This window comes from Anser anser, assembly GCF_964211835.1.
Source record: "Anser anser genome assembly, chromosome: 16".
Lineage (NCBI taxonomy): Eukaryota > Metazoa > Chordata > Aves > Anseriformes > Anatidae > Anser > Anser anser.
In genome coordinates, this window is record NC_139737.1 from 16,473,722 (window position 1) to 16,497,208 (window position 23,487).

General features: G+C 49.2%; 2 long non-coding RNA genes across 2 annotated transcripts in view; both read left to right on the forward strand.

Annotated features, from left to right (window-relative positions):
* Positions 1-23,487, forward strand: part of LOC310882731 — a 673,777-nt gene that overhangs the window by 93,749 nt on the left and 556,541 nt on the right. The gene's annotated exons all lie outside the window — the stretch shown is intronic.
* Positions 10,398-23,487, forward strand: part of LOC310882625 — a 93,271-nt gene continuing 80,181 nt past the window's right edge. Inside the window, exons 1-3 of the long non-coding RNA XR_014573058.1 lie at positions 10,398-12,271; positions 12,526-19,101; positions 20,187-23,314. This is a non-coding gene — a long non-coding RNA (uncharacterized lncRNA). The remainder of the gene's footprint in view (positions 12,272-12,525; positions 19,102-20,186; positions 23,315-23,487) is intronic.

Below are 23,487 nucleotides of genomic sequence, written 5' to 3' on the forward strand. Positions count from 1 at the left end.
AGGGGGAGTTAACCTTGCCAGATCAATCAGGGCTAGCCTTGGGGATCTCCGGAAGAGATCCTTCTCCTGCATTGCTTGTATGCATGCTGGTTTTTGAACAGATGCAGCCAAATGGGAGAACCCTGAGGTCTTCATGACAAGGGATTGTCCTCTTTCCTGTGGGTCTATTCCACTGACCCGATAGGCAGCTAAAATGAATCTATGCCACTAACCCACAAGGAAGTTAATATGTTTATTTAACGTATAAATGCTATCGCAGGTATTCCTCACCAAAGTGAAGGTGAAGGTGCAGAGCTTACCAAGGAGGTGTCCCTGTCTTGGTGGAGAAGGAGCACAGAACATTGCCTGCCTCTTGTAGGTTTTCAATTTTTCTTCTCCCCCCCAACCCCCCAGCTCTCCCTTTTTTCCTCACTCTAGGGTTTTGCTATCATTAATTTTTTTACCACTACCTCCTAACACTTTTATATCCTAGCTTATCTGTCCCAGCCTGGGATGACAATGAGCGTAATTTGGGCAAAAAGTTGAGTATTATAGTCTTCTATGTTTAGCATGTACTTCCTTAATCTCATTATCTTATTAAGAGTTAACTTTAATGTTTATTTTACAAGGAATGAAGAAAAAGGTTTCACTTTGGGCACGGCAGACTTCAGGATTCTGTTCTGATGCGCAAAGAGGGTTTGGCACAGCCTGGGTATGCTGCTTTTGTTCAGAACTAAGGCATGTAGGCCCAACTTTTCCAGTGTGCTCCAGGCACCTGGCAGGACCCCCTGGGGCAGGACAGCCCAGCGGTGAGCTTGAGAGAGCTGGGCCATGGACGTCGTGGGTGTGGAACTTCTCAGGGGCACAGGTATGGTGGAACCAAAAGAGAGTGTTCATCTCCAGGGGAAAGAGTGAGAAGTCCGCACTGTGGCACTTGGGGGCTCATGGACTCGCACATGCACCACCTCGCTCAGGACCAAGCATGGGGACCCAGCTCCTTGGGAAGCCAAGGACAGGGACCGTGACCACATGACAGCCCTGTGCTGTCAGGGGCAGTGCATATTGTGACCCAGAGTGGTGCTAGGCAACCGCCATGTCCCACTGCAGGGCTGACAGGCACAGCCTCAGTCAGCCCCAAGGCAGAGCTGGCCCCAGCCCAGACGTGCGGCTCCCAACAGGGTCCTGGGGCACCAGTGCAGGTGGGCTCGAGCTGGATGGTCTTCAAGGTCTCTTCCAACCCCAGCCATTGTAGGATTCTGTGAGGGAGGCAGTGCACAAGGAAAATGGGGTGGGGTGCTGATGTCTGAAAAAAGCAAAGAAACAACAAAACTAAGAGGAGGATTCAAACTATCAAAAGTGGTAGGATTGAAGGAAAGACCAAAGAAAGAAAAGGTCATAATGAAAAGAAACAACCAGACAAAAGAAAATGAAACAAAGACTGTCTATTCCATTGTTGCAGGGTTGGGAACGTACACCGATGGACACAAAGGAATTAGAGCAACAGCCTTGGAGGAGTTTGAGGCAGCAACCCGAGGTTTCAGCTGTGTTCAGAGAATGCCAAAAGGAAAGGCTGAAAGAGATGCTTGGAAAGACCATTAAGGGGCAAAGAGGACCAGACCTCAACAAATGGAGAAAAACCTGGGGAAGCTCCGTGCAATTTGAGGTAATCCGTGAGAGCTACAGGACATGCAGACAAAGGCAGGTAACAAATAAGAGACGGGTATGCTGCTTTTCCAGAACTAACGCAGGTAAGGCAAAATTTTCCCTAAGTACAATGTGGTGGAGGCAAAGGTAGCTAGCGGGCATGTACCAACGTCCAAATTAGCCAGAATTCTCTGTTACCTAGCCTAGAGGGATCCGAGTTTAGTATCCTCAAAGAAAAAATCTCTCTTGGAGGAAGCCAAATCTTTTTTCTAGAAGCATGCCAAGGTGAGAAGGCAAGGGAAGCTACCAGGCATACACTTCCCTCTAAACTTGGCCAAACCTGTGGTGTCCGTACCCTGAAGGGCTTTGCAGCTGGTACCCAGAGCTAAATGTGTCTCAGGCAGAATCCCAAACATCTTGAGCAGCTTTTGTGGAGGAAGCAAAGGTATGTAGCAGGCATGGAGCTATGTCCAACGTAGGGCCAAAGTTGAGAGAGACGTAACGTGGAGGGGTCTTCAGCTGGTATTGAGAAGCAGTTGTGTATTTGGAGCTAGCCCCAAAGTTTTGGAAAAGAAGATGAGCGAAGGGAAGTGAAGGTACCCAGGCAGGTACCTCCTTCTCAAATTGGGCAAAGGTGTCAGGTACCTAGCCTGAAGCGATCTGAGGAGAGGATCCCAAAGGAAATCTGTATGTGGAGGTAGGCACAAGGTTTTGGCAAACCAGATCATCCAGAGGCAAGAGAAGCCTCTTGGCATGCACCTCCCTCCAAATTTGGCCCAAGTCCTCAGGTACCTAGCCTGAAGGGTTCTGCGGACCGAATCCACAAGTCCCTCTCTCTCTGGGAGAGGCCAAAACATTTCAGAAAGTATGCCTGGGAGGAGGAATGGGTAGCTACTGGGCATGCGCATAATTCCCAATTTGGCCAAACTTCAGGTAGCTACCCGAGACGGGTACGCTGCTTTTGTCCAGAACTGCCGCAGAGAGGCAAAATGTTTTGAAAAGTACAATGTGGCGGAGGCAAAGGTAGCTAGCGGGCATGTACCACCGTCCAAAGTAGCCCAAATTCTCTGTTACCTAGCCCAGAGGAATCCGAGTTTAGGATCCTCAAAGAAAAAATCTCTCTTGGAGGAAGCCAAATCTTTTGCAGAAGCATGCCGAGGTGAGAAGGCAAGGGTAGCTACCAGGCATACACTTCTGCAGAATGCTGGCCAAACGTGTGGTGTCCCCACCCTGAAGGGCTTTGCAGCTGGTACCCAGAGCTAAATGTTTCTCAGGCAGAATCCCATACATTTTGAGAAGTTTTTGTGGAAGAAGCAAAGGTAGGTAGCAGGCATGCAGCTACCTCCAAAGTAGAGGCAAAATTGTGAGGGACTTAATACGGAGGGGTCTTCAGCTGGTATTGACAAGCAGTTGTGTATTTGGAGCTAGCCCCAAAGTTTTGGAAAAGAAGATGAGCGAAGGGAAGTGAAGGTACCCAGGCAGGTACCTCCATCTCAAATTGGGCAAAGTTGTCAGGAAACCTAACCGGAAGCGATCTGAGGGCAGGATCCCAAAGTAAATCTGTATGTGGAGGTAGGCACAAGGTTTTGGCAAACCAGATCATCCAGAGGCAAGAGAAGCCTCTTGGCATGCACCTCCCTCCAAATTTGGCCCAAGTTCTCTGGTACCTAGCCTGAAGGGTTCTGCGGAACGAATCCACAAGTCCCTCTCTCTCTGGAAGAGGCCAAAACATTTTACGAAGTATGCCTGGGAGGAGGAACGGGTAGCTACTGGGCATGTGCATAATTCCCAATTTGGCCAAACTTCAGGTAGCTACCCGAGACGGGTACGCTGCTTTTGTCCAGAACTGCTGCAGGGAGGCAAAACTTATTCAAAAGTACAATGTTGCGGAGGCAAAGGTAGCTAGCGGGCATGTACCAACCTCCAAATTAGCCCAAATTCTCTATTACCTAGCCCAGGGGAATCCGAGTTTAGGATCCCCCAAAAAAAAATCTCTGTTGGAGGAAGCCAAATTTTTGCAGAAGCATGCCAAGGTGAGAAGGCAAGGGTAGCTACCAGGCATACAGTTATGCATAAACGTGGCCAAACTTGTGGTGTCCGTACCCTGAAGGGCTTTGCAGCTAGTTCCCAGAGCTAAATGTGTCTCAGGCAGAATCCCATACATTTTGAGAAGCTTTTGTGGAGGAAGCAAAGGTAGCTAGCAGGCATGCAGCTACGTCCAAAGTAGGGCCAAAGTTGAGAGAGACGTAATGTGGAGGGGTCTTCAGCTGGTATTGAGAAGCAGTTGTGTATTTGGAGCTAGCCCAGAAGTTTTGGAAAACAAGATGAGGGAAGGGAAGTGAAGGTACCCAGGCAGGTACCTCCGTCCCAAATTGGGCAAAGTTGTCAGGTACCTCCCCTGAAGCGATCTGAGGGCAAGATCCCAAAGTAAATCTGTATGTGGAGGTAGCCACAAAGTTTTGGCAACCAAGATAAACGGGAGGCAAGAGAAGCCTCTTGGCATGCACCTCCGTCGAAAATTGGCCCAAGTTCTCAGGTACCTATCCTGAAGGGTTCTGCGGACCGAATCCACAAGTCCCTCTCTCTCTGGAAGAGGCCAAAACATTTCAGAAAGTATGCCTGGGAGGAGGAACGGGTAGCTACTGGGCATGCGCATAATTCCCAGTTTGGCCAAAATTCCGGTAGCTACCCCAGACGGGTACACTGCTTTTGTCCAGAACTGCTGCAGGTAGGCGAAACGTTTTCAAAAGTACAATCTGGCGGAGGCAAAGGTATGCTACGGGGCATGTACCAACCTCGAAATTAGCCCAAATTCTCTATTACCTAGCCCAGGGGAATCCGAGTTTAGGATCCCCAAAAAAAAAATCTCTGTTGGAGGAAGCCAAATCTTTTTTCTAGAAGCATGCCAAGGTGAGAAGGCAAGGGTAGCTACCAGGCATACAGTTATGCATAAACTTGGCCAAACTTGTGGTGTCCCTACCATGAAGGCCTTTGCAGCTGGTACCCAGAGCTAAATGTATCTCAGGCCGAATCCCATACATTTTGAGAAGCTTTTGTGGAGGAAGCAAAGGTAGCTAGCAGGCATGTAGCTACGTCCAAAGTAGGGCCAAAGCTGAGAGAGACGTAACGTGGAGGGGTCTTCAGCTGGTATTGACAAGCAGTTGTGTATTTGGAGCTAGCCCAGAAGTTTTGGAAAACAAGATGAGGGAAGGGAAGTGAAGGTATCCAGGCAGGTACCTCCGTCGGAAATTGGGCAAAGTTGTCAGGTACCTAGCCTGAAGCGATCTGAGGGCAGGATCCCAAAGTAAATCTGTATGTGGAGGTAGCCACAAGGTTTTGCCAAACCAGATCAGCCAGAGGCAAGAGAAGCCTCTTGGTATGCACCTCTGTCGAAAATTGCCCCAAGTAATCAGGTACCTAGCCTGAAGATTTCTGTGGACCGAATCCACAAGTCCCTCTCTCTCTGGAAGAGGCCCAAAACATTTCAGAAAGTATGCCTGGGAGGAGGAACGGGTAGCTACTGGGCATGTGCATAATTCCCAATTTGGCCAAAATTCAGGTAGCTACCCCAGACAGGTACGCTGCTTTTGTCCAGAACTGCCCGGGGTAGGCAAAACCTTTTCAAAAGTACAATCTGGCGGAGCCAAAGTATTGTACCGGGCATGTATCAACGTCAAAAATGGCCAAAATTCTGTTACCTAGCCCAGAGGTATCCGAGTTTAGGATCCCCAAAGAAAAAATCTCTGTTGGAGGAAGCCAAATCTTTTTTCTAGAAGCATGCCGAGGTGAGAAGGCAAGGGTGGCTACCAGGCATACAGTTATGCATAAACTTGGCCAAACTTGTGGTGCCCCTGCCCTGAAGGGCTTTGCAGCTGGTCCCCAGAGCTAAAAGTGTCTCATGCAGAATCCCATACATTTTAAGAAACTTTTGTGGAGGAAGCGGTGGTTGCTAGCAGGCATGCAGCTACGTCCAAAGTAGGGCCAAAGTTGAGAGAGACGTAACGTGGAGGGGTCTTCAGCTGGTATTGACAAGCAGTTGTGTATTTGGAGCTAGCCCAGAAGTTTTGGAAAATAAGATGAGGGAAGGGAAGTGAAGGTACCCAGGCAGGTACCTCCATCGGAAATTGGGCAAAGTTGTCAGGTACCTAGCCTGAAGCGATCTGAGGGCAGGATCCCAAAGTAAATCTGCATGTGGAGGTAGCCACAAGGTTTTGGCAAACCAGATCAGGCAGAGGCAAGAGAAGCCTCTTGGCATGCACCTCCGTCGAAAATTGTCCCAAGTTCTCAGCTACATATCCTGAAGGGTTCTGCGGACCAAATCCACAAGTCCCTCTCTCTCTGGAAGAGGCCCAAAACATTTCAGAAAGTATACCTGGGAGGAGGAACGGGTAGCTACTGGGCATGCGCATAATTCCCAATTTGGCCAAAATTCAGGTAGCTACCCCAGACGGGTATGCTGCTTTTGTCCAGAACTGCTGTAGGTAGGCAAAACTTTTTCAAAAGTACAATCTGGCGGAGGCAAAGGTAGCTAGCAGGCATGTTCCAACCTCCAAAGTAGCCCAAATTCCCTGTTACCTAGCCCAGAGGAATCCGAGTTTAGGATCCCCAAAGAAAAAATCTCTGTTGGAGGAAGCCAAATCTTTTGCAGAAGCATGCAGAGGTGAGAAGGCAAGGGTAGCCACCAGGCATACACTTCCTTGTAAACTTGGCCAAACTTGTGGTGTCCCTACCCTGAAGGGCTTTCCAACTGGTACCCAGAGGTAAATCTCTCCCAGGAATAATCCCAAACATTTTGAGAAGCTTTTGTGGAGGAAGCAGAGGTAGCTAGCAGGCATGCAGCTACGTCCAAAGTAGGGCCAAAGTTGAGAGAGACGTAACGTGGAGGGGTCTTCAGCTGGTATTGACAAGCAGTTGTGTTTTGGAGCTAGCCCAGAAGTTTTGGAAAACAAGATGAGCAAAGGTTAGTGAAGTTACCCAGGCAGGTACCTCGATCCCAAATTGGGCAAAGTTGTCAGGTACCTAGCCTGAAGCGATCTGAGGGCAGGATCCCAAAGTAAATCTGTATGTGGAGGTAGCCACAAGGTTTTGGCAAACCAGATATGCCAGCTGTGTGGCATCCAGGGCAGTATTGATAGCACAGGCAGTTTGTATGTGGTCTTGGAGACTAGCTACGTGTGTCTTTATGCTGTCTGGGAGGCTACAGATAAGGGGGAGTTAACCTTGCCAGATCAATCAGGGCTAGCCTTGGGGATCTCCGGAAGAGATCCTTCTCCTGCATTGCTTGTATGCATGCTGGTTTTTGAACAGATGCAGCCAAATGGGAGAACCCTGACGTCTTAATGACAAGGGATTGTCCTCTTTCCTGTGGGTCTATTCCACTGACCCGATAGGCAGCTAAAATGAATCTATGCCCCTAACCCACTAGGCAGTTAATATGTTTATTTAACGTATAAATGCTATCGCAGGTATTCCTCACCAAAGTGAAGGTGAAGGTGCAGAGCTTACCAAGGAGGTGTCCCTGTCTTGGTGGAGAAGGAGCACAGAACATCGCCTGCCTCTTGTAGGTTTTCAATTTTTCTTCTCCCCCCCAACCCCCCAGCTCTCCCTTTTTTCCTCACTCTAGGGTTTTGCTGTCATTAACTTTTTTACCACTACCTCCTAACACTTTTATATCCTAAGCTTATCTGTCCCACCCTGGGATGACAATGAGCATATTTTGGGCAAAAAGTTGAGTATTATAGTCTTCTATGTTTAGCATGTACTTCCTTAATCTCATTATCTCCTTAAGAGTTAACTTTAATGTTTATTTTATAAGGAATGAAGAAAAAGGTTTCACTTTGGGCACGGCAGACTTCAGGATTCTGTTCTGATGCGCAAAGAGGGTTTGTCACAGCCTGGGTATGCTGCTTTTGTTCAGAACTAAGGCATGTAGGCCCAACTTTTCCAGTGTGCTCCAGGCACCTGGCAGGACCCCCTGGGGCAGGACAGCCCAGCCGTGAGCTTGAGAGAGCTGGGCCATGGACGTCCTGGCTGTGGAGCTTCTCAGGGGCACAGGTATGGTGGAACCAAAAGAGAGTGTTCAGCTCCAGGGGAAAGAGAGAGAAGTCCACCCTGTGGCACTTGGGGACTCCTGGACTCGCACATCCAGCACCTCGCTCAGGACCAAGCATGGGGACCCAGCTCCTTGGGAAGCCAAGGACAGGGACCGTGACCACATGGCAGCCCTGTGCTGTCAGGGGCAGTGCATATTGTGACCCAGAGTGGTGCTAGGCAACCGCCATGTCCCACTGCAGGGCTGACAGGCACAGCCTCAGTCAGCCCCAAGGCAGAGCTGGCCCCAGCCCAGACGTGCGGCTCCCAACAGGGTCCTGGGGCACCAGTGCAGGTGGGCTCGAGCTGGATGGTCTTTAAGGTCCCTTCCAACCCCAGGCATTGTAGGATTCTATGAGGGAGGCAGTGCACAGGGAAAATGGGGTGGCGTGCTGATGTCTGAAAAAAGCAAAGAAACAACAAAACTAAGAGGAGGATTCAAACTATCAAAAGTGGTAGGATTGAAGGAAAGACCAAAGAAAGGAAAGGTCATAATGAAAAGAAACAACTAGACAAAACAAAATCAAACAAAAACTGTCTATTCCATTGTTGCAGGGTTGGGAACGTACACCGATGGACACAAACAAATTACAGCAACAGCCTTGGAGGAGTTTGAGGCAGCAACCCGAGGTTTCAGCAGCGTTCAGAGAATGCCAAAAGGAAAGGCTCAAAGAGATGCTAGGAAAGAGCCTTAAGGGTCAAACAGGACCAGACCTCAACAAATGGAGAAAAAAGTGGGGAAGCTCCGTGCAATTTGAGGTAATCCGTGAGAGCTACAGGACATGCAGACACAGGCAGGTAACAAATACCAGACAGGTAAGCTGCTTTTCCAGAACTAACGCAGGTAAGGCAAAATTTTCCCTAAGTACAATGTGGCGGAGGCAAAGTATGCTACCGGGCATGTACCAACGTCCAAAATAGCCAAAATTCTCTTACCTAACCCAGGGGAATCCGAGTTTAGGATCCCCAAAGAAAAAATCTCTGTTGGAGGAAGCCAAATCTTTTTTCTAGAAGCATGCCAAGGTGAGAAGGCAAGGGTAGCTACCTGGCATACAGTTATGCATAAACTTGGCCAAACTTGTGGTGTCCCTGCCCTGAAGGGCTTTGCAGCTGGTACCCAGAGCTAAATGTATCTCAGGCAGAATCCCATACATTTTGAGAGGCTTTTGTGGAGGAAGCGATCGTTGCTAGCAGGCATGCAGCTACGTCCAAAGTAGGGCCAAAGTTGAGAGAGACGTAACGTGGAGGGGTCTTCAGCTGGTATTGACAAGCAGTTGTGTATTTGGAGCTAGCCCAGAAGTTTTGGAAAACAAGATGAGCAAAGGGAAGTGAAGGTACCCAGGCAGGTACCTCCGTCGGAAATTGGGCAAAGTTGTCAGTTACCTAGCCTGAAGCGATCTGAGGGCAGGATCCCAAAGTAAATCTGCATGTGGAGATAGCCACAAGGTTTTGGCAAACCAGATCAGCCAGAGGCAAGAGAAGCCTCTTGGCATGCACCTCCGTCGAAAATTGGCCCAAGTTCTCAGGTACCTAGCCTGAAGGGTTCTGCGGACCGAATCCACAAGTCCCTCTCTCTCTGGAAGAGGCCAAAACATTTCAGAAAGTATGCCTGGGTGGAGGAACGGGTAGCTACTGGGCATGCAGATAATTCCCAAGTTGGCCAAAATTCCGGTAGCTACCCCAGACGGGTACGCTGCTTTTGTCCAGAACTGCCGCAGGGAGGCAAAACTTTTTCAAAAGTACAATCTGGCGGAGGCAAAGTATTCTACCGGCCATGTACCAACCTCCAAAGTCGCCCAAATTCTCTGTTACCTAGCCCAGGGGAATCCGAGTTTAGGATCCCCAAAGAAAAAATCTCTCTTGTAGGAAGCCAAATCTTTTTTCTAGAAGCATGCCGAGGTGAGGAGGGAAGGGTAGCTACCAGGCATACAGTTATGCATAAACTTGGCCAAACTTGTGGTGTCCCTACCCTGAAGGTCTTTGCAGCTTGTACCCAGAGCTAAATGTATCTCAGGCAGAATCCCATACATTTTGAGAGGCTTTTGTGGAGGAAGCGATCGTTGCTAGCAGGCATGCAGCTACGTCCAAAGTAGGGCCAAAGTTGAGAGAGACGTAACGTGGAGGGGTCTTCAGCTGGTATTGACAAGCAGTTGTGTATTTGGAGCTAGCCCAAAAGTTTTGGAAAACAAGATGAGCGAAGGGAAGTGAAGGTACCCAGGGAGGTACCCCCGTCAGAAATTGGGAAAGTTGTCAGGTACCTAGCCTGAAGCGATCTGAGGGCAGGATCCCAAAGTAAATCTGTATGTGGAGGTAGCCACAAGGTTTTGGCAAACCAGATCAGCCAGAGGCAAGAGAAGCCTCTTGGCATGCCCCTCCGTCAAAAATTGGCCCAAGTTCTCGGGTACCTATCCTGAAGGGTTCTGCGGACCGAATCCACAAGTCCCTCTCTCTCTGGAAGAGGCCAAAACATTTCAGAAAGTATGCCTGGGAGGAGGAACGGGTAGCTACGGGGCATGCGCATAATTCCCAATTTGGCCAAAATTCCGGTAGCTACCCCAGACGGGTACGCTGCTTTTGTCCAGAACTGCCGCAGGGAGGCGAAACGTTTTCCGAAGTACAATCTGGCGGAGGCAAAGTATGCTACGGGGCATGTACCAGCCTCCAAATTAGCCCAAATTCTCTGTTACCTAGCCCAGAGGTATCCGAGTTTAGGATCCCCAAAGAAAAAATCTCTGTTGGAGGAAGCCAAATCTTTTTTCTAGAAGCATGCCGAGGTGAGAAGGCAAGGGTAGCTACCAGGCATACACTTCCCTGTAAACTTGACCGAACTTGTGGTGTCCCTACCCTGAAGGGCTTTGCAGCTGGTACCCAGAGCTAAATGTATCTCAGGCAGAATCCCATACATATTGAGAGGCTTTTGTGGAGGAAGCAAAGGTAGCTAGCAGGCATGCAGCTACGTCCAAAGTAGGGCCAAAGTTGAGAGAGACGTAACGTGGAGGGGTCTTCAGCTGGTATTGACAAGCAGTTGTGTATTTGGAGCTAGCCCAAAAGTTTTGGAAAAGAAGATGAGCGAAGGGTAGTGAAGGTACCCAGGCAGGTACCTCCATCGGAAATTGGGCAAAGTTGTCAGGTACCTAGCCTGAAGCGATCTGAGGGCAGGATCCCAAAGTAAATCTGTATGTGGAGGTAGCCACAAGGTTTTGGCAAAGCAGATCAGCCAGAGGCAAGAGAAGCCTCTTGGCATGCCCCTCCGTCAAAAATTGGCCCAAGTTCTCGGGTACCTATCCTGAAGGGTTCTGCGGACCGAATCCACCAGTCCCTCTCTCTCTGGAAGAGGCCAAAACATTTCAGAAAGTATGCCTGGGAGGAGGAACGGGTAGCTACTGGGCACGCACCTAATTCCCAATTTGGCCAAAATTCCGGTTGCTACCCCAGACGGGTATGCTGCTTTTGTCCAGAACTAACGCAGGGAGGCGAAACGTTTTCCTAAGTACAATCTGGCGGAGGCAAAGTATTCTACCGGCCATGTACCAACCTCCAAAGTAGCCCAAATTCTCTGTTACCTAGCCCAGGGGAATCCGAGTTTAGGATCCCCAAAGAAAAAATCTCTCTTGGAGGAAGCCAAATCTTTTTTCTAGAAGCATGCCGAGGTGAGGAGGGAAGGGTAGCTACCAGGCATACAGTTATGCATAAACTTGGCCAAACTTGTGGTGTCCCTACCCTGAAGGGCTTTGCAGCTGGTACCCAGAGCTAAATGTATCTCAGGCAGAATCCCATACATTTTGAGAAGCTTTTGTGGAGGAAGCAAAGGTAGCTAGCAGGCATGCAGCTACGTCCAAAGTAGGGCCAAAGTTGAGAGAGACGTAACGTGGAGGGGTCTTCAGCTGGTATTGACAAGCAGTTGTGTTTTGGAGCTAGCCCAGAAGTTTTGGAAAACAAGATGAGCGAAGGGAAGTGAAGGTACCCAGGCAGGTACCTCGGTCCCTAATTGGGCAAAGTTTTCAGGTACCTCCCCTGAAGGGATCTGAGGGCAGGATCCCAAAGTAAATCTGTATGTGGAGGTAGCCACAAGGTTTTGGCAAACCAGATCTGCCAGCTGTGTGGCATCCAGGGCAGCTGTGTGGCATCCATAGCACAGGCAGTTTGTATGTGGTCTTGGAGACTAGCTACGTGTGTCTTTATGCTGTCTGGGAGGCTACAGATAAGGGGGAGTTAACCTTGCCAGATCAATCAGGGCTAGCCTTGGGGATCTCCGGAAGAGATCCTTCTCCTGCATTGCTTGTATGCATGCTGGTTTTTGAACAGATGCAGCCAAATGGGAGAACCCTGAGGTCTTCATGACAAGGGATTGTCCTCTTTCCTGTGGGTCTATTCCACTGACCCGATAGGCAGCTAAAATGAATCTATGCCACTAACCCACAAGGAAGTTAATATGTTTATTTAACGTATAAATGCTATCGCAGGTATTCCTCACCAAAGTGAAGGTGAAGGTGCAGAGCTTACCAAGGAGGTGTCCCTGTCTTGGTGGAGAAGGAGCACAGAACATTGCCTGCCTCTTGTAGGTTTTCAATTTTTCTTCTCCCCCCCAACCCCCCAGCTCTCCCTTTTTTCCTCACTCTAGGGTTTTGCTATCATTAATTTTTTTACCACTACCTCCTAACACTTTTATATCCTAGCTTATCTGTCCCAGCCTGGGATGACAATGAGCGTAATTTGGGCAAAAAGTTGAGTATTATAGTCTTCTATGTTTAGCATGTACTTCCTTAATCTCATTATCTTATTAAGAGTTAACTTTAATGTTTATTTTACAAGGAATGAAGAAAAAGGTTTCACTTTGGGCACGGCAGACTTCAGGATTCTGTTCTGATGCGCAAAGAGGGTTTGGCACAGCCTGGGTATGCTGCTTTTGTTCAGAACTAAGGCATGTAGGCCAAACTTTTCCAGTGTGCTCCAGGCACCTGGCAGGACCCCCTGGGGCAGGACAGCCCAGCGGTGAGCTTGAGAGAGCTGGGCCATGGACGTCGTGGGTATGGAACTTCTCAGGGGCACAGGTATGGTGGAACCAAAAGAGAGTGTTCATCTCCAGGGGAAAGAGTGAGAAGTCCGCACTGTGGCACTTGGGGGCTCATGGACTCGCACATGCACCACCTTGCTCAGGACCAAGCATGGGGACCCAGCTCCTTGGGAAGCCAAGGACAGGGACCGTGACCACATGGCAGCCCTGTGCTGTCAGGGGCAGTGCATATTGTGACCCAGAGTGGTGCTAGGCAACCGCCATGTCCCACTGCAGGGCTGACAGGCACAGCCTCAGTCAGCCCCAAGGCAGAGCTGGCCCCAGCCCAGACGTGCGGCTCCCAACAGGGTCCTGGGGCACCAGTGCAGGTGGGCTCGAGCTGGATGGTCTTCAAGGTCTCTTCCAACCCCAGCCATTGTAGGATTCTGTGAGGGAGGCAGTGCACAAGGAAAATGGGGTGGGGTGCTGATGTCTGAAAAAAGCAAAGAAACAACAAAACTAAGAGGAGGATTCAAACTATCAAAAGTGGTAGGATTGAAGGAAAGACCAAAGAAAGAAAAGGTCATAATGAAAAGAAACAACCAGACAAAAGAAAATGAAACAAAGACTGTCTATTCCATTGTTGCAGGGTTGGGAACGTACACCGATGGACACAAAGGAATTAGAGCAACAGCCTTGGAGGAGTTTGAGGCAGCAACCCGAGGTTTCAGCTGTGTTCAGAGAATGCCAAAAGGAAAGGCTGAAAGAGATGCTTGGAAAGAGCATTAAGGGGCAAAGAGGACCAGACCTCAACAAATGGAGAAAAACCTGGGGAAGCTCCGTGCAATTTGAGGTAATCCGTGAGAGCTACAGGACATGCAGACACAGGCAGGTAACAAATAAGAGACGGGTATGCTGCTTTTCCAGAACTAACGCAGGTAAGGCAAAATTTTCCCTAAGTACAATGTGGTGGAGGCAAAGGTAGCTAGCGGGCATGTACCAACGTCCAAATTAGCCAGAATTCTCTGTTACCTAGCCTAGAGGGATCCGAGTTTAGTATCCTCAAAGAAAAAATCTCTCTTGGAGGAAGCCAAATCTTTTTTCTAGAAGCATGCCAAGGTGAGAAGGCAAGGGAAGCTACCAGGCATACACTTCCCTCTAAACTTGGCCAAACCTGTGGTGTCCGTACCCTGAAGGGCTTTGCAGCTGGTACCCAGAGCTAAATGTGTCTCAGGCAGAATCCCAAACATCTTGAGCAGCTTTTGTGGAGGAAGCAAAGGTAGCTAGCAGGTATGGAGCTATGTCCAAAGTAGGGCCAAAGTTGAGAGAGACGTAACGTGGAGGGGTCTTCAGCTGGTATTGAGAAGCAGTTGTGTATTTGGAGCTAGCCCCAAAGTTTTGGAAAAGAAGATGAGCGAAGGGAAGTGAAGGTACCCAGGCAGGTACCTCCTTCTCAAATTGGGCAAAGGTGTCAGGTACCTCCCCTGAAGCGATCTGAGGAGAGGATCCCAAAGGAAATCTGTATGTGGAGGTAGGCACAAGGTTTTGGCAAACCAGATCATCCAGAGGCAAGAGAAGCCTCTTGGCATGCACCTCCCTCCAAATTTGGCCCAAGTCCTCAGGTACCTAGCCTGAAGGGTTCTGCGGACCGAATCCACAAGTCCCTCTCTCTCTGGGAGAGGCCAAAACATTTCAGAAAGTATGCCTGGGAGGAGGAATGGGTAGCTACTGGGCATGCGCATAATTCCCAATTTGGCCAAACTTCAGGTAGCTACCCCAGACGGGTACGCTGCTTTTGTCCAGAACTGCCGCAGAGAGGCAAAATGGTTTGAAAAGTACAATGTGGCGGAGGCAAAGGTAGCTAGCGGGCATGTACCAACGTCCAAAGTAGCCCAAATTCTCTGTTACCTAGCCCAGAGGAATCCGAGTTTAGGATCCTCAAAGAAAAAATCTCTCTTGGAGGAAGCCAAATCTTTTGCAGAAGCATGCCGAGGTGAGAAGGCAAGGGTAGCTACCAGGCATACACTTCTGCAGAATGCTGGCCAAACGTGTGGTGTCCCCACCCTGAAGGGCTTTGCAGCTGGTACCCAGAGCTAAATGTTTCTCAGGCAGAATCCCATACATTTTGAGAAGTTTTTGTGGAAGAAGCAAAGGTAGGTAGCAGGCATGCAGCTACCTCCAAAGTAGAGGCAAAATTGTGAGGGACTTAATACGGAGGGGTCTTCAGCTGGTATTGAGAAGCAGTTGTGTATTTGGAGCTAGCCCCAAAGTTTTGGAAAAGAAGATGAGCGAAGGGAAGTGAAGGTACCCAGGCAGGTACCTCCATCTCAAATTGGGCAAAGTTGTCAGGAAACCTAACCGGAAGCGATCTGAGGGCAGGATCCCAAAGTAAATCTGTATGTGGAGGTAGGCACAAGGTTTTGGCAAACCAGATCATCCAGAGGCAAGAGAAGCCTCTTGGCATGCACCTCCCTCCAAATTTGGCCCAAGTTCTCTGGTACCTAGCCTGAAGGGTTCTGCGGAACGAATCCACAAGTCCCTCTCTCTCTGGAAGAGGCCAAAACATTTTACGAAGTATGCCTGGGAGGAGGAACGGGTAGCTACTGGGCATGTGCATAATTCCCAATTTGGCCAAACTTCAGGTAGCTACCCGAGACGGGTACGCTGCTTTTGTCCAGAACTGCTGCAGGGAGGCAAAACTTATTCAAAAGTACAATGTTGCGGAGGCAAAGGTAGCTAGCGGGCATGTACCAACCTCCAAATTAGCCCAAATTCTCTATTACCTAGCCCAGGGGAATCCGAGTTTAGGATCCCCCAAAAAAAAATCTCTGTTGGAGGAAGCCAAATTTTTGCAGAAGCATGCCAAGGTGAGAAGGCAAGGGTAGCTACCAGGCATACAGTTATGCATAAACGTGGCCAAACTTGTGGTGTCCGTACCCTGAAGGGCTTTGCAGCTAGTTCCCAGAGCTAAATGTGTCTCAGGCAGAATCCCATACATTTTGAGAAGCTTTTGTGGAGGAAGCAAAGGTAGCTAGCAGGCATGCAGCTACGTCCAAAGTAGGGCCAAAGTTGAGAGAGACGTAATGTGGAGGGGTCTTCAGCTGGTATTGAGAAGCAGTTGTGTATTTGGAGCTAGCCCAGAAGTTTTGGAAAACAAGATGAGGGAAGGGAAGTGAAGGTACCCAGGCAGGTACCTCCGTCCCAAATTGGGCAAAGTTGTCAGGTACCTCCCCTGAAGCGATCTGAGGGCAAGATCCCAAAGTAAATCTGTATGTGGAGGTAGCCACAAAGTTTTGGCAACCAAGATAAACGGGAGGCAAGAGAAGCCTCTTGGCATGCACCTCCGTCGAAAATTGGCCCAAGTTCTCAGGTACCTATCCTGAAGGGTTCTGCGGACCGAATCCACAAGTCCCTCTCTCTCTGGAAGAGGCCAAAACATTTCAGAAAGTATGCCTGGGAGGAGGAACGGGTAGCTACTGGGCATGCGCATAATTCCCAGTTTGGCCAAAATTCCGGTAGCTACCCCAGACGGGTACACTGCTTTTGTCCAGAACTGCTGCAGGTAGGCGAAACGTTTTCAAAAGTACAATCTGGCGGAGGCAAAGGTATGCTACGGGGCATGTACCAACCTCGAAATTAGCCCAAATTCTCTATTACCTAGCCCAGGGGAATCCGAGTTTAGGATCCCCAAAAAAAAAATCTCTGTTGGAGGAAGCCAAATCTTTTTTCTAGAAGCATGCCAAGGTGAGAAGGCAAGGGTAGCTACCAGGCATACAGTTATGCATAAACTTGGCCAAACTTGTGGTGTCCCTACCATGAAGGCCTTTGCAGCTGGTACCCAGAGCTAAATGTATCTCAGGCCGAATCCCATACATTTTGAGAAGCTTTTGTGGAGGAAGCAAAGGTAGCTAGCAGGCATGTAGCTACGTCCAAAGTAGGGCCAAAGCTGAGAGAGACGTAACGTGGAGGGGTCTTCAGCTGGTATTGACAAGCAGTTGTGTATTTGGAGCTAGCCCAGAAGTTTTGGAAAACAAGATGAGGGAAGGGAAGTGAAGGTATCCAGGCAGGTACCTCCGTCGGAAATTGGGCAAAGTTGTCAGGTACCTAGCCTGAAGCGATCTGAGGGCAGGATCCCAAAGTAAATCTGTATGTGGAGGTAGCCACAAGGTTTTGCCAAACCAGATCAGCCAGAGGCAAGAGAAGCCTCTTGGTATGCACCTCTGTCGAAAATTGCCCCAAGTAATCAGGTACCTAGCCTGAAGATTTCTGTGGACCGAATCCACAAGTCCCTCTCTCTCTGGAAGAGGCCCAAAACATTTCAGAAAGTATGCCTGGGAGGAGGAACGGGTAGCTACTGGGCATGTGCATAATTCCCAATTTGGCCAAAATTCAGGTAGCTACCCCAGACAGGTACGCTGCTTTTGTCCAGAACTGCCCGGGGTAGGCAAAACCTTTTCAAAAGTACAATCTGGCGGAGCCAAAGTATTGTACCGGGCATGTATCAACGTCAAAAATGGCCAAAATTCTGCTACCTAGCCCAGAGGTATCCGAGTTTAGGATCCCCAAAGAAAAAAATCTCTGTTGGAGGAAGCCAAATCTTTTTTCTAGAAGCATGCCGAGGTGAGGAGGGAAGGGTAGCTACCAGGCATACAGTTATGCATAAACTTGGCCAAACTGCTGGTGCCCCTGCCCTGAAGGGCTTTGCAGCTGGTCCCCAGAGCTAAAAGTGTCTCATGCAGAATCCCATACATTTTAAGAAACTTTTGTGGAGGAAGCGGTGGTTGCTAGCAGGCATGCAGCTACGTCCAAAGTAGGGCCAAAGTTGAGAGAGACGTAACGTGGAGGGGTCTTCAGCTGGTATTGACAAGCAGTTGTGTATTTGGAGCTAGCCCAGAAGTTTTGGAAAATAAGATGAGGGAAGGGAAGTGAAGGTACCCAGGCAGGTACCTCCATCGGAAATTGGGCAAAGTTGTCAGGTACCTAGCCTGAAGCGATCTGAGGGCAGGATCCCAAAGTAAATCTGCATGTGGAGGTAGCCACAAGGTTTTGGCAAACCAGATCAGGCAGAGGCAAGAGAAGCCTCTTGGCATGCACCTCCGTCGAAAATTGTCCCAAGTTCTCAGCTACATATCCTGAAGGGTTCTGCGGACCAAATCCACAAGTCCCTCTCTCTCTGGAAGAGGCCCAAAACATTTCAGAAAGTATACCTGGGAGGAGGAACGGGTAGCTACTGGGCATGCGCATAATTCCCAATTTGGCCAAAATTCAGGTAGCTACCCCAGACGGGTATGCTGCTTTTGTCCAGAACTGCTGTAGGTAGGCAAAACTTTTTCAAAAGTACAATCTGGCGGAGGCAAAGGTAGCTAGCAGGCATGTTCCAACCTCCAAAGTAGCCCAAATTCCCTGTTACCTAGCCCAGAGGAATCCGAGTTTAGGATCCCCAAAGAAAAAATCTCTGTTGGAGGAAGCCAAATCTTTTGCAGAAGCATGCAGAGGTGAGAAGGCAAGGGTAGCCACCAGGCATACACTTCCTTGTAAACTTGGCCAAACTTGTGGTGTCCCTACCCTGAAGGGCTTTCCAACTGGTACCCAGAGGTAAATCTCTCCCAGGAATAATCCCAAACATTTTGAGAAGCTTTTGTGGAGGAAGCAGAGGTAGCTAGCAGGCATGCAGCTACGTCCAAAGTAGGGCCAAAGTTGAGAGAGACGTAACGTGGAGGGGTCTTCAGCTGGTATTGACAAGCAGTTGTGTTTTGGAGCTAGCCCAGAAGTTTTGGAAAACAAGATGAGCAAAGGTTAGTGAAGTTACCCAGGCAGGTACCTCGATCCCAAATTGGGCAAAGTTGTCAGGTACCTAGCCTGAAGCGATCTGAGGGCAGGATCCCAAAGTAAATCTGTATGTGGAGGTAGCCACAAGGTTTTGGCAAACCAGATCTGCCAGCTGTGTGGCATCCAGGGCAGTATTGATAGCACAGGCAGTTTGTATGTGGTCTTGGAGACTAGCTACGTGTGTCTTTATGCTGTCTGGGAGGCTACAGATAAGGGGGAGTTAACCTTGCCAGATCAATCAGGGCTAGCCTTGGGGATCTCCGGAAGAGATCCTTCTCCTGCATTGCTTGTATGCATGCTGGTTTTTGAACAGATGCAGCCAAATGGGAGAACCCTGACGTCTTAATGACAAGGGATTGTCCTCTTTCCTGTGGGTCTATTCCACTGACCCGATAGGCAGCTAAAATGAATCTATGCCCCTAACCCACTAGGCAGTTAATATGTTTATTTAACGTATAAATGCTATCGCAGGTATTCCTCACCAAAGTGAAGGTGAAGGTGCAGAGCTTACCAAGGAGGTGTCCCTGTCTTGGTGGAGAAGGAGCACAGAACATCGCCTGCCTCTTGTAGGTTTTCAATTTTTCTTCTCCCCCCCAACCCCCCAGCTCTCCCTTTTTTCCTCACTCTAGGGTTTTGCTGTCATTAACTTTTTTACCACTACCTCCTAACACTTTTATATCCTAAGCTTATCTGTCCCACCCTGGGATGACAATGAGCATATTTTGGGCAAAAAGTTGAGTATTATAGTCTTCTATGTTTAGCATGTACTTCCTTAATCTCATTATCTCCTTAAGAGTTAACTTTAATGTTTATTTTATAAGGAATGAAGAAAAAGGTTTCACTTTGGGCACGGCAGACTTCAGGATTCTGTTCTGATGCGCAAAGAGGGTTTGGCACAGCCTGGGTATGCTGCTTTTGTTCAGAACTAAGGCATGTAGGCCCAACTTTTCCAGTGTGCTCCAGGCACCTGGCAGGACCCCCTGGGGCAGGACAGCCCAGCCGTGAGCTTGAGAGAGCTGGGCCATGGACGTCCTGGCTGTGGAGCTTCTCAGGGGCACAGGTATGGTGGAACCAAAAGAGAGTGTTCAGCTCCAGGGGAAAGAGAGAGAAGTCCACCCTGTGGCACTTGGGGACTCCTGGACTCGCACATCCAGCACCTCGCTCAGGACCAAGCATGGGGACCCAGCTCCTTGGGAAGCCAAGGACAGGGACCGTGACCACATGGCAGCCCTGTGCTGTCAGGGGCAGTGCATATTGTGACCCAGAGTGGTGCTAGGCAACCGCCATGTCCCACTGCAGGGCTGACAGGCACAGCCTCAGTCAGCCCCAAGGCAGAGCTGGCCCCAGCCCAGACGTGCGGCTCCCAACAGGGTCCTGGGGCACCAGTGCAGGTGGGCTCGAGCTGGATGGTCTTTAAGGTCCCTTCCAACCCCAGGCATTGTAGGATTCTATGAGGGAGGCAGTGCACAGGGAAAATGGGGTGGCGTGCTGATGTCTGAAAAAAGCAAAGAAACAACAAAACTAAGAGGAGGATTCAAACTATCAAAAGTGGTAGGATTGAAGGAAAGACCAAAGAAAGGAAAGGTCATAATGAAAAGAAACAACTAGACAAAACAAAATCAAACAAAAACTGTCTATTCCATTGTTGCAGGGTTGGGAACGTACACCGATGGACACAAACAAATTACAGCAACAGCCTTGGAGGAGTTTGAGGCAGCAACCCGAGGTTTCAGCAGCGTTCAGAGAATGCCAAAAGGAAAGGCTCAAAGAGATGCTAGGAAAGAGCCTTAAGGGTCAAACAGGACCAGACCTCAACAAATGGAGAAAAAAGTGGGGAAGCTCCGTGCAATTTGAGGTAATCCGTGAGAGCTACAGGACATGCAGACACAGGCAGGTAACAAATACCAGACAGGTAAGCTGCTTTTCCAGAACTAACGCAGGTAAGGCAAAATTTTCCCTAAGTACAATGTGGCGGAGGCAAAGTATGCTACCGGGCATGTACCAACGTCCAAAATAGCCAAAATTCTCTTACCTAACCCAGGGGAATCCGAGTTTAGGATCCCCAAAGAAAAAATCTCTGTTGGAGGAAGCCAAATCTTTTTTCTAGAAGCATGCCAAGGTGAGAAGGCAAGGGTAGCTACCTGGCATACAGTTATGCATAAACTTGGCCAAACTTGTGGTGTCCCTGCCCTGAAGGGCTTTGCAGCTGGTACCCAGAGCTAAATGTATCTCAGGCAGAATCCCATACATTTTGAGAGGCTTTTGTGGAGGAAGCGATCGTTGCTAGCAGGCATGCAGCTACGTCCAAAGTAGGGCCAAAGTTGAGAGAGACGTAACGTGGAGGGGTCTTCAGCTGGTATTGACAAGCAGTTGTGTATTTGGAGCTAGCCCAGAAGTTTTGGAAAACAAGATGAGCAAAGGGAAGTGAAGGTACCCAGGCAGGTACCTCCGTCGGAAATTGGGCAAAGTTGTCAGTTACCTAGCCTGAAGCGATCTGAGGGCAGGATCCCAAAGTAAATCTGCATGTGGAGATAGCCACAAGGTTTTGGCAAACCAGATCAGCCAGAGGCAAGAGAAGCCTCTTGGCATGCACCTCCGTCGAAAATTGGCCCAAGTTCTCAGGTACCTAGCCTGAAGGGTTCTGCGGACCGAATCCACAAGTCCCTCTCTCTCTGGAAGAGGCCAAAACATTTCAGAAAGTATGCCTGGGTGGAGGAACGGGTAGCTACTGGGCATGCAGATAATTCCCAAGTTGGCCAAAATTCCGGTAGCTACCCCAGACGGGTACGCTGCTTTTGTCCAGAACTGCCGCAGGGAGGCAAAACTTTTTCAAAAGTACAATCTGGCGGAGGCAAAGTATTCTACCGGCCATGTACCAACCTCCAAAGTCGCCCAAATTCTCTGTTACCTAGCCCAGAGGTATCCGAGTTTAGGATCCCCAAAGAAAAAATCTCTGTTGGAGGAAGCCAAATCTTTTTTCTAGAAGCATGCCAAGGTGAGAAGGCAAGGGTAGCTACCAGGCATACACTTCCCTGTAAACTTGACCGAACTTGTGGTGTCCCTACCCTGAAGGGCTTTGCAGCTGGTACCCAGAGCTAAATGTATCTCAGGCAGAATCCCATACATATTGAGAGGCTTTTGTGGAGGAAGCAAAGGTAGCTAGCAGGCATGCAGCTACGTCCAAAGTAGGGCCAAAGTTGAGAGAGACGTAACGTGGAGGGGTCTTCAGCTGGTATTGACAAGCAGTTGTGTATTTGGAGCTAGCCCAAAAGTTTTGGAAAAGAAGATGAGCGAAGGGTAGTGAAGGTACCCAGGCAGGTACCTCCATCGGAAATTGGGCAAAGTTGTCAGGTACCTAGCCTGAAGCGATCTGAGGGCAGGATCCCAAAGTAAATCTGTATGTGGAGGTAGCCACAAGGTTTTGGCAAAGCAGATCAGCCAGAGGCAAGAGAAGCCTCTTGGCATGCCCCTCCGTCAAAAATTGGCCCAAGTTCTCGGGTACCTATCCTGACGGGTTCTGCGGACCGAATCCACCAGTCCCTCTCTCTCTGGAAGAGGCCAAAACATTTCAGAAAGTATGCCTGGGAGGAGGAACGGGTAGCTACTGGGCACGCACCTAATTCCCAATTTGGCCAAAATTCCGGTTGCTACCCCAGACGGGTACGCTGCTTTTGTCCAGAACTAACGCAGGGAGGCGAAACGTTTTCCTAAGTACAATCTGGCGGAGGCAAAGTATTCTACCGGCCATGTACCAACCTCCAAAGTAGCCCAAATTCTCTGTTACCTAGCCCAGGGGAATCCGAGTTTAGGATCCCCAAAGAAAAAATCTCTCTTGGAGGAAGCCAAATCTTTTTTCTAGAAGCATGCCGAGGTGAGGAGGGAAGGGTAGCTACCAGGCATACAGTTATGCATAAACTTGGCCAAACTTGTGGTGTCCCTACCCTGAAGGGCTTTGCAGCTGGTACCCAGAGCTAAATGTATCTCAGGCAGAATCCCATACATTTTGAGAAGCTTTTGTGGAGGAAGCAAAGGTAGCTAGCAGGCATGCAGCTACGTCCAAAGTAGGGCCAAAGTTGAGAGAGACGTAACGTGGAGGGGTCTTCAGCTGGTATTGACAAGCAGTTGTGTTTTGGAGCTAGCCCAGAAGTTTTGGAAAACAAGATGAGCGAAGGGAAGTGAAGGTACCCAGGCAGGTACCTCGGTCCCTAATTGGGCAAAGTTTTCAGGTACCTCCCCTGAAGCGATCTGAGGGCAGGATCCCAAAGTAAATCTGTATGTGGAGGTAGCCACAAGGTTTTGGCAAACCAGATCTGCCAGCTGTGTGGCATCCAGGGCAGCTGTGTGGCATCCATAGCACAGGCAGTTTGTATGTGGTCTTGGAGACTAGCTACGTGTGTCTTTATGCTGTCTGGGAGGCTACAGATAAGGGGGAGTTAACCTTGCCAGATCAATCAGGGCTAGCCTTGGGGATCTCCGGAAGAGATCCTTCTCCTGCATTGCTTGTATGCATGCTGGTTTTTGAACAGATGCAGCCAAATGGGAGAACCCTGAGGTCTTCATGACAAGGGATTGTCCTCTTTCCTGTGGGTCTATTCCACTGACCCGATAGGCAGCTAAAATGAATCTATGCCACTAACCCACAAGGAAGTTAATATGTTTATTTAACGTATAAATGCTATCGCAGGTATTCCTCACCAAAGTGAAGGTGAAGGTGCAGAGCTTACCAAGGAGGTGTCCCTGTCTTGGTGGAGAAGGAGCACAGAACATTGCCTGCCTCTTGTAGGTTTTCAATTTTTCTTCTCCCCCCCAACCCCCCAGCTCTCCCTTTTTTCCTCACTCTAGGGTTTTGCTATCATTAATTTTTTTACCACTACCTCCTAACACTTTTATATCCTAGCTTATCTGTCCCAGCCTGGGATGACAATGAGCGTAATTTGGGCAAAAAGTTGAGT